The 7408-nt window shown below is 47.5% G+C and overlaps 1 long non-coding RNA gene across 1 annotated transcript; it reads right to left on the reverse strand.

Moving 5' to 3' along the window:
- Window positions 1-3331: 3331 nt before the first annotated feature.
- Window positions 3332-7043, reverse strand: LOC115032306 (uncharacterized). The gene is made up of 4 exons (XR_003837956.1): window positions 6990-7043; window positions 6810-6865; window positions 4673-4878; window positions 3332-3688 (listed from the first exon to the last, which is right to left on the reverse strand). It is a non-coding gene; the product is annotated as an uncharacterized LOC115032306 (long non-coding RNA).
- Between the last annotated feature and the right edge of the window lie 365 nt (window positions 7044-7408).

A 7408-nucleotide genomic window follows, 5' to 3' on the forward strand; every position in this document is an offset into this window, starting at 1 on the left:
CATGTCACTGTGCGCACAATGTATGTGTGATGCTCTCGGAGGCTAAAGAGGACGTTGGAGCCCCTAGAGCTGCAGTTATAGATGGTTGTGCCCTGCCATGAAGGTGTAAATAGCCCACCCTGAGTCCTCTAGAAAAGCAGCCAGCACTGTTGACCACTGGGCCATTCTCTACCAGCTTTTCATTTCTTTTTTCTTTTTGGTTTTTCCGAGACAGGGTATCTCTGTGTAGCCCTGGCTGTCCTGGAACTCACTCTGTAGACCAGACTGGCCTCGAACTCAGAAATCCACCTGCCTCTGCCTCCCGAGTGCTGGGATTATAGGCATGTGCCATCAACGCCTGGCTCAGCTTTTCATTTCTTGAGTCTGTATTCTCAGATGGCCTTGAATTCAAAGCTGTCCTTGGGTTTCAACTTCTGCGGGATGAGATTACAGAGGTGTACTAAGATTTGTTTGTTTGTTTGTTTAAAACAAGATCTTACTCTGTAGCCCAGGCTGGCCCAGAATTCAGTGTGTAGTCCAGCCTAGCCTGAAGCTCATGGCAATTCTCCTGCCTCATCATCCCATGCGCCAGGATTATAGGCATGAACTCTCATTCCCAGCTTGAGTTTTTATTTAACTAGGTATGGTAGTACATGCATTTAATCCCAGTGGTCTAGAGGCAGAAGCAAGCATAATTCATAACTTTGAGTTCAAGGCCACCCTGATCCACATAGCAAGTTCCAGGCCAGCTAGGATTACATAGTGAGGTCATAACGCCATTCCAACCCTTCAGAAAAAAAGAAACTAAAAACCATAAAAATAAAAAATAAGTGTGTGTGTGTGTGTGTGCGTGTGTGTCTGTGTGTGTCTCTGTGTATGTATGTCTGTGTGTGTCTGTGTGTGTGTGTGTGTGTCTGTGTGTCTGTGTGTGTGTGTCTGTGTGTGTGTCTGTGTGTCTGTGTGTGTGTCTGTGTGTGTGTCTGTGTGTCTGTGTGTGTGTCTGTGTCTGTGTGTGTGTGTTTGTGTGTGTCTCTGTGTGTGTGTCTCTGTGTGTGTGTCTGTGTGTGTCTGTGTGTGTGTCTGTGTGTGTGTCTGTGTGTGTCTGTGTGTGTGTCTGTGTGTGTGTGTGTCTGTGTGTGTGTGTGTCTGTGTGTGTGTGTGTGTGTCTGTGTGTGTGTCTGTGTGTGTGTGTCTGTGTGTGTGTGTCTGTGTTTGTGTCTGTGTGTGTGTTTGTCTGTGTGTGTGTGTCTGTGTGTGTGTGTATGTGTGTGTGTGTGTGTGTGTAAATATGCACATGGCATGACACATGCACATTGGTTAGGGAATGACTTCTCCTACAGTTTGGGTCCAGGGTATTGAACTCAGATCAGCAGGCTTTAACCACTTTGGTTAACCAACCTGAGTTTCTCTTTCTTAAATTCTGGGTCTTTTTTCTTCTCTTCTTCCTCCTCCCCCACCTCCTCCCCTATTCCTCCTTTCTCTCTCCTCCTCATCCCCTCTTCCTCCTCTCCCCCCGCCCTTCTTCTCCTTCATGTTGCTCTATTAAGCCATGAGTTCCTGGGGAGCAGGTTCCAACAGCGCAGGCGCTCCTTCTGGCATGTTCTCACACAGCCAGCTCTCCAGGTGACGCAGGCTGGAACCGGCTGGGCCTTTCACTTTGGCTTCCTTTCCTCTTTGATCATCTCCTTGCCTGTTTCTGGGCTGACCTCAGCCCTTAGAGTGCTTGCTATGCCCAATTTGCACTTTAATCTCTTGGCAAGACTCTTTGCCCTTCCCTTGCTCATTTAGGGCAATGCCAACAGCTGGCTGAGTGACATTCTGGCCTCCTCGCTGGTTTCGTCACACTGACATTTATGGGGTTGTCCATTCTGAACAGTGCTCATTTCTCTGACACCTACAACATCACCCTTGAATGTTGTACCCAAAGGACTGAGTCCCCATTTTCTTTTCTTTTCTTTCTTTCCTTTCTTTCTTTCTTTCTTTCTTTCTTTCTTTCTTTCTTCTTTTAATTATTTATTTTATGTATGTGAGTGCACTGTCACTGTCTTCAGACACACCAGAAGAGGGCATCAGATCCCATTATAGATGGTTGTGAGCCACCATGTAGGTGCTTGGAATTGAACACAGGACCTCTGGAAGAACAATTAATGCTCTTAACTGCTGAGCCATCTCTCCAGCCCATTCCTCCCCACCTCCCCCAACCCACCCCCATTTTCTAAAATGCCCAGAGAACATGTAGTGGGTGCCTTTCTCCCCTCCCTCAGTGTCATTTTGGGGAATTACTGGAAGTTGATGGCTCTGGTGAAAAGGTTGAGTCCCTATTTCTTTCTTTCTTTTTTATTTTTATTATTATTATTTTTTTTTTTTTTTTGGTTTTTCGAGACAGGGTTTCTCTTTATAGCCCTGGCTGTCCTGGAACTCACTCTGTAGACCAGGCTGGAATACGCTTGCCTCTGCCTCCCAAGTGCTGTGATTAAAGGCGTGTGCCGCCGCCGCCACCACCAGGCTGAGTTCCTATTTCTTTAACAAAAAGCAGTTTGTAGACATGACCAATTGCTCAGAGAGCGGATCTCTGGATCTCATGATCTTTCCCCAGGATTCTCCAGGTCCTACCTATGACCAAGTCACCAAGACTTTGGTTTTTATTGTTTGTTTGTTAAATATTTATTTATTTATTATATGTAAGTACACTGTAGCTGTCTTCAGACACACCAGAAAAGGGCATCAAATCTCATTACAGATGGTTGTGAGCCACCATGTGGTTGCTGGGATTTAAACTCATGACCTCTGGAAGAGCAGTCAGTGCTCTTAACCACTGAACCATCTCTCCTGCCCTGTTTTTGTTTTTTTAATAGCTCCTCTTTACCAGTAGGAACATAATTCGCAGAGAAATGACAGTTCTGTGTCTACTCTTATTTTACACCTTACACCATTTGTGAAATTATGTAAAAACCATCAGAAGATTTGCCGTCATAAACAAGTTTGAAACAATTGATGCTTTGTAAACAGACTGATTCGGGAAGGGGGAGTAGACAGGCCTGGTGGACAGCAGCCTCTCACCTTCAACATCCAGAGCTTTAGAGAGGTCTGCATGCTTTGCAAGGGAATCTAAGGCATGCATTAAATCCGAGAGTCAGGAAAGAAGAGGCCAGATAAGAGACATCTGTTTGAAACCCATTGCAAGCCCTGTGTACTATACTTCACAACCGATTCTCACATTGATAAGAGGGTCTGAATGTTCATTTTGACTACACATAACTTTTATCTTGCATATAACTGGGAACCCCGTTCCCACATTAGAAGTAACTTACAGACCTACTGCCTGAGGATATTTGTATAATAACAGGGCCTCTTTCGGGTCTTGGCTCCGAGATGAACAAAAAGGGAAGAGACAACGGTCTCACCAAAAAAAGGGACCACGGCCATGTGTAGCAAATTTACTGTAGGAACCGTGCCCAGCATAAAGAACCGCATCACTTGGAACATAGTAGAGGCATTTGCCAAGAGGGATATTAATGAAACCAGCGCTTCCCATGCTAGCGTGCTTCCTGTAGCTGTAGCTCAAGCTGCATCATGGCGTGAGCTGTTCGCTTCAGAGCAAGATGGTCAGGAGCGAGTATCGTGAAGCAACCCCACCACGACTTAGACACGACCAATGTGTCATGGTAAACATTAGGGGATTTCTACCCCACCTCTGATCATTTCGTTCCTAAAAAAAAAAAAAAAAAAAAGACACCAAACATTTACATTTATAATAAGTCTTAAAGGCATTAGTGCTGGGCAGTCATCAACTCTCTATGCTGTTTTGCCTACTTCCCTGAGATATAACTTGCCGTGTTCCACCTGGGCCACCCCCCACATCTTGAGGTGGCCAGCCCTCAAGGTCACACTCTCAGGATCCACCTACCCCATGGCATCTTCTCCCTTCCTCCTCACCCTTTCCTCCTTGTCTCTGCCTCAGACCCCAAACCCAGGAAATGGAAGCCCCACCTACCTCTCTTCTGCCCAGCTACAAGCTGTAGGCATCTTTATTAACCAATGGTTTTAAACCAAGGAGCAAGGTTTGTGCAATAAAAGCTGTCATAGGGAGGCCCCTAGACCCTGGGATACAGAACTTAGACTAACAATACACAGCAGCAGACCAAACCTCAACCCCTATGACCTCCACAAGAGCCCATGTAAAGAACTGGCTTCCTGAGGACAGAAGGAAAACAATCTGGGGAAAATAAGATAAAATGGAAATTATATATAAAATGAAACATATAACATGGAAGCCAGGAGAGAGGGACAATCCTAGAACAGTCTTTCAAAAATGTTAGGACTTAAAGTGTTTTCACAGGATCTCATTATGTAGATTTGTTGTGGAGTCCAGGCTGGCCCAGAATTTATGATCCTTCTGCCTCTGCCTCCCATGGGCTAGGGTTACAGGCCTGTGCCAGCCACCGTGCCCAGCCCTCCTACTTTACCTAGGAGAACTGAATGAGCCCTTAGCTACCATCAGCAAGATTTCAGGGTGGGGGTGTTGGCTGGAAAGCCAAGCAAGGTGGCACAGTCCTTCAATTCCAGCGCTCTAGATGCAGAGATAGGCACATTTCTGTGAGTTTGGGTTCAGCCTGGGCTACAAGAGACCTTGTCTCAGAAAACAAAACGAGGGGGGCTGGGGAGGTGGCTCAGTGAGTAAAAGAAGGCTTACTTTGCAAGCATGAAGACCTGAGTTCGAATCCCCATATAAAAGGATGGGCATGATGTCATGTGACTTCAATCCCAGCATCGGGGGATGGAGACAGGTGCCACCATTTCTACCGCCATCTTCACATCAAGTTGTGCTCTGTTCTCCTTCAGGGCTCCCCATAGCTGGATGTTATGTCTGAAAAACTGAGTCCTGTGCATTCAGGAACCCTTGGGAGGCAAACAGGCCTATCAGAGTGCACAAGGCAAGTTTCAAGGCAGACATTCACGTAGTTGAGGCTCTACTGGGAAGGGATTTGAGGAGAGGTCCATGCTGGCTTGGTTTCTCTTTTTTGTCAGTTTGTCACAAACTACAGTCACCCGGGATGAAGAAGTGTCTCCATCAGATTGCCCTTAGGCAAACCTGTGGGGCCTTTTCTCCATTGATTGCTGATTAATGTGGAAGGGCACAACCCGCTCTGAGTGGTTCCACCCCAGGACACGTGGCCCAGGGTTGTATAAGAAAGCAAGCTGAGCAGGTCACGGGGAGCAAGGCTGCAAGTAGAATTCCTCCATGGCTTCTCCCAGTGGTGCACTGAGGTCTGTAACCTAAAATTAGTGTTTTATCACAGAAATAAAAGTCATCTCTGGACAAGATCCCTCCCCTCAGTTGTGGGTAAGTTGTGGAAAATGACAGAGGGCACCCCAAGATGCAGGGGTATGACAGCTGAATGTCATTCACACGTATGCTATGGTCAATGGAAAGAGAAATTTCTAGAACTTGCAGAAAAGTCTGGGTGGGGGTAGGGGGGGCTTGCCCTGCTTCCCTCCCATGTCATTCTCCTGTCTGAGCCCCTTGTAATCCACATCCAATTCCCAATGAGAATTTGAGGGTGCTGGGGTGCAGTCCATGTAGAAAAGACTCCCTGGTGGGTAGAGAATAAGGTAAGGAATAGTAGAGAGAGGACAGGACAAATAAGAGCCAACAGACCCACAGAGAGATCTACCGGTGTCCCGTCCCCATAGAAAGTTCCGTGTATATGTAATATATACAGTCTTTCCTCCATATCTCCAAATATAAAGCAATGGGATTTCACGAGGTGCCTTGGCGTTTCTATCCCTCACCAGCGCTGCCACATTCCTGCCCCGAAACCCCACTAATGTGTCAGCCAGTCCTCACAGGACCCCCAAGGCTGTGAAGACCTCCCACCCCACCCACGATAAGGGGCCTGCTATGGAAACACCAGAGCCAGGATTTGAACCCACGCCTTACCATGTGCTATGGTGCTCTCCTCTTTTAACTAGTGAGCAGTCTAGCTCAAAGGTTAGACACTGTTCAACTCAGTGTCTGGGAGACTACCATACTCTGGGTGGGTGGCAGAGTGACAGGAGGCACTGTCAAAGTTCCTGGCATCATCTTGGCCATAGAGGGTGCATGAATGAAGGAGCATACCCATGTCCTGAGCAGATCTCATGTGTGGAGTCAGGTATGATTTCATGTGTAGCTAAATAGCATTCTGGTTTCTTTTTTTCCTCAACTTACAACCATGTTTAACCCACGAGCCACATAGAAACAGAATGGGCTTGTTGTCTAGTGCCACTTGGGATTGACTACACACACACACACTCACTGGATCTCTGTAGGCTTTTGGCATGGTTCCTGGATGAGGCAGGCATGTTAGAGGCATGTTTCCCCACATTCACTTGTAAAGGGAACCTCCGAAGCTGGGTCTTTATAAATGCAATTAGCTCAAAGGAGGCCCAAGGAGGAGAGGACACATCCAGGAGAGAAGGCAAGCATGGTGACCTGCACTTAACAACTGGGCCACTGGGGAGACAGACAGGCCAATCCCTGGAGCTCAACAGCCAGCTAAGCCTAGCCTAACAGACAAGCTCCAGATAAAGGTGAGAGCCTGTTTCAAAAACAGGTGGACAGCACCTTAGGAATGACACTCAAGAGTGTCCTTTAACCTCCACATGCATAGCAATAGGTGTATACATGTGCACGCACGCACACGTACACGCACACACACCACATACAAAAACACAGGTTAAGCCCAAGTATTACCGATGCTGCTACAGGCTAATAATGGAAGACTTGCCAGGAGTTTTTAGACATTACAAGAGGCTGGAAGGGGTACCTCCACCACCCCGAAAAGTACCTGGAAGACACCTTGATTCTGAGCTCCTGGTCTCCACGTGGGTGAAGAATACATCTCTGTTGGTGAAAACCGCGTGCATTTATGGTTATTAGTGACAGCAGGCCTAGATCCCACTTGAGAGCTCCCCTTGGAGTTGCTTTGCACTCTTTTCTCCCCAGGAGTTTGATTCAATAAACTTACAGGGGCTGATGGGATCCCAGTCAGCGACCTCAGGCCTCCATTCCCCTTCCTCCTCCAGCAATGTTAAGTTTCTGTAGAAAACTCCAGCCAGTCCTGAGTTAAATTGGCAATTATAGGATGCTTGCCTTCCTCTTTCTCTCCCTAGCCTCCCCCACATAAATTGTTTCCGCCTCTCACTGAGAGCCAAGCCCATCCTTCCCTGGCTGGAAAAACTCACCCCTAACCAACCAGCAAAACACCGATCCCAGAACTCAGGGCTTCTGTTTTCCGAGGGACGTACAAGCTGAGTGGGGAACACAGGCGGCCTGGTTGTGATGGAGGTGGGACCTTGTGCTCTCTTGGCTGGCACCAGGCCTGACCCGTGGGAGGCAGAAGCAGGTATCTGGTTGGAACCTCCTTACCCTCCTCACCCCACCCTG

Source organism: Mus caroli, unplaced genomic scaffold (assembly GCF_978045245.1).
Source record: "Mus caroli unplaced genomic scaffold, Mus_caroli_1 scaffold_13, whole genome shotgun sequence".
In the NCBI taxonomy this organism is placed as follows: domain Eukaryota; kingdom Metazoa; phylum Chordata; class Mammalia; order Rodentia; family Muridae; genus Mus; species Mus caroli.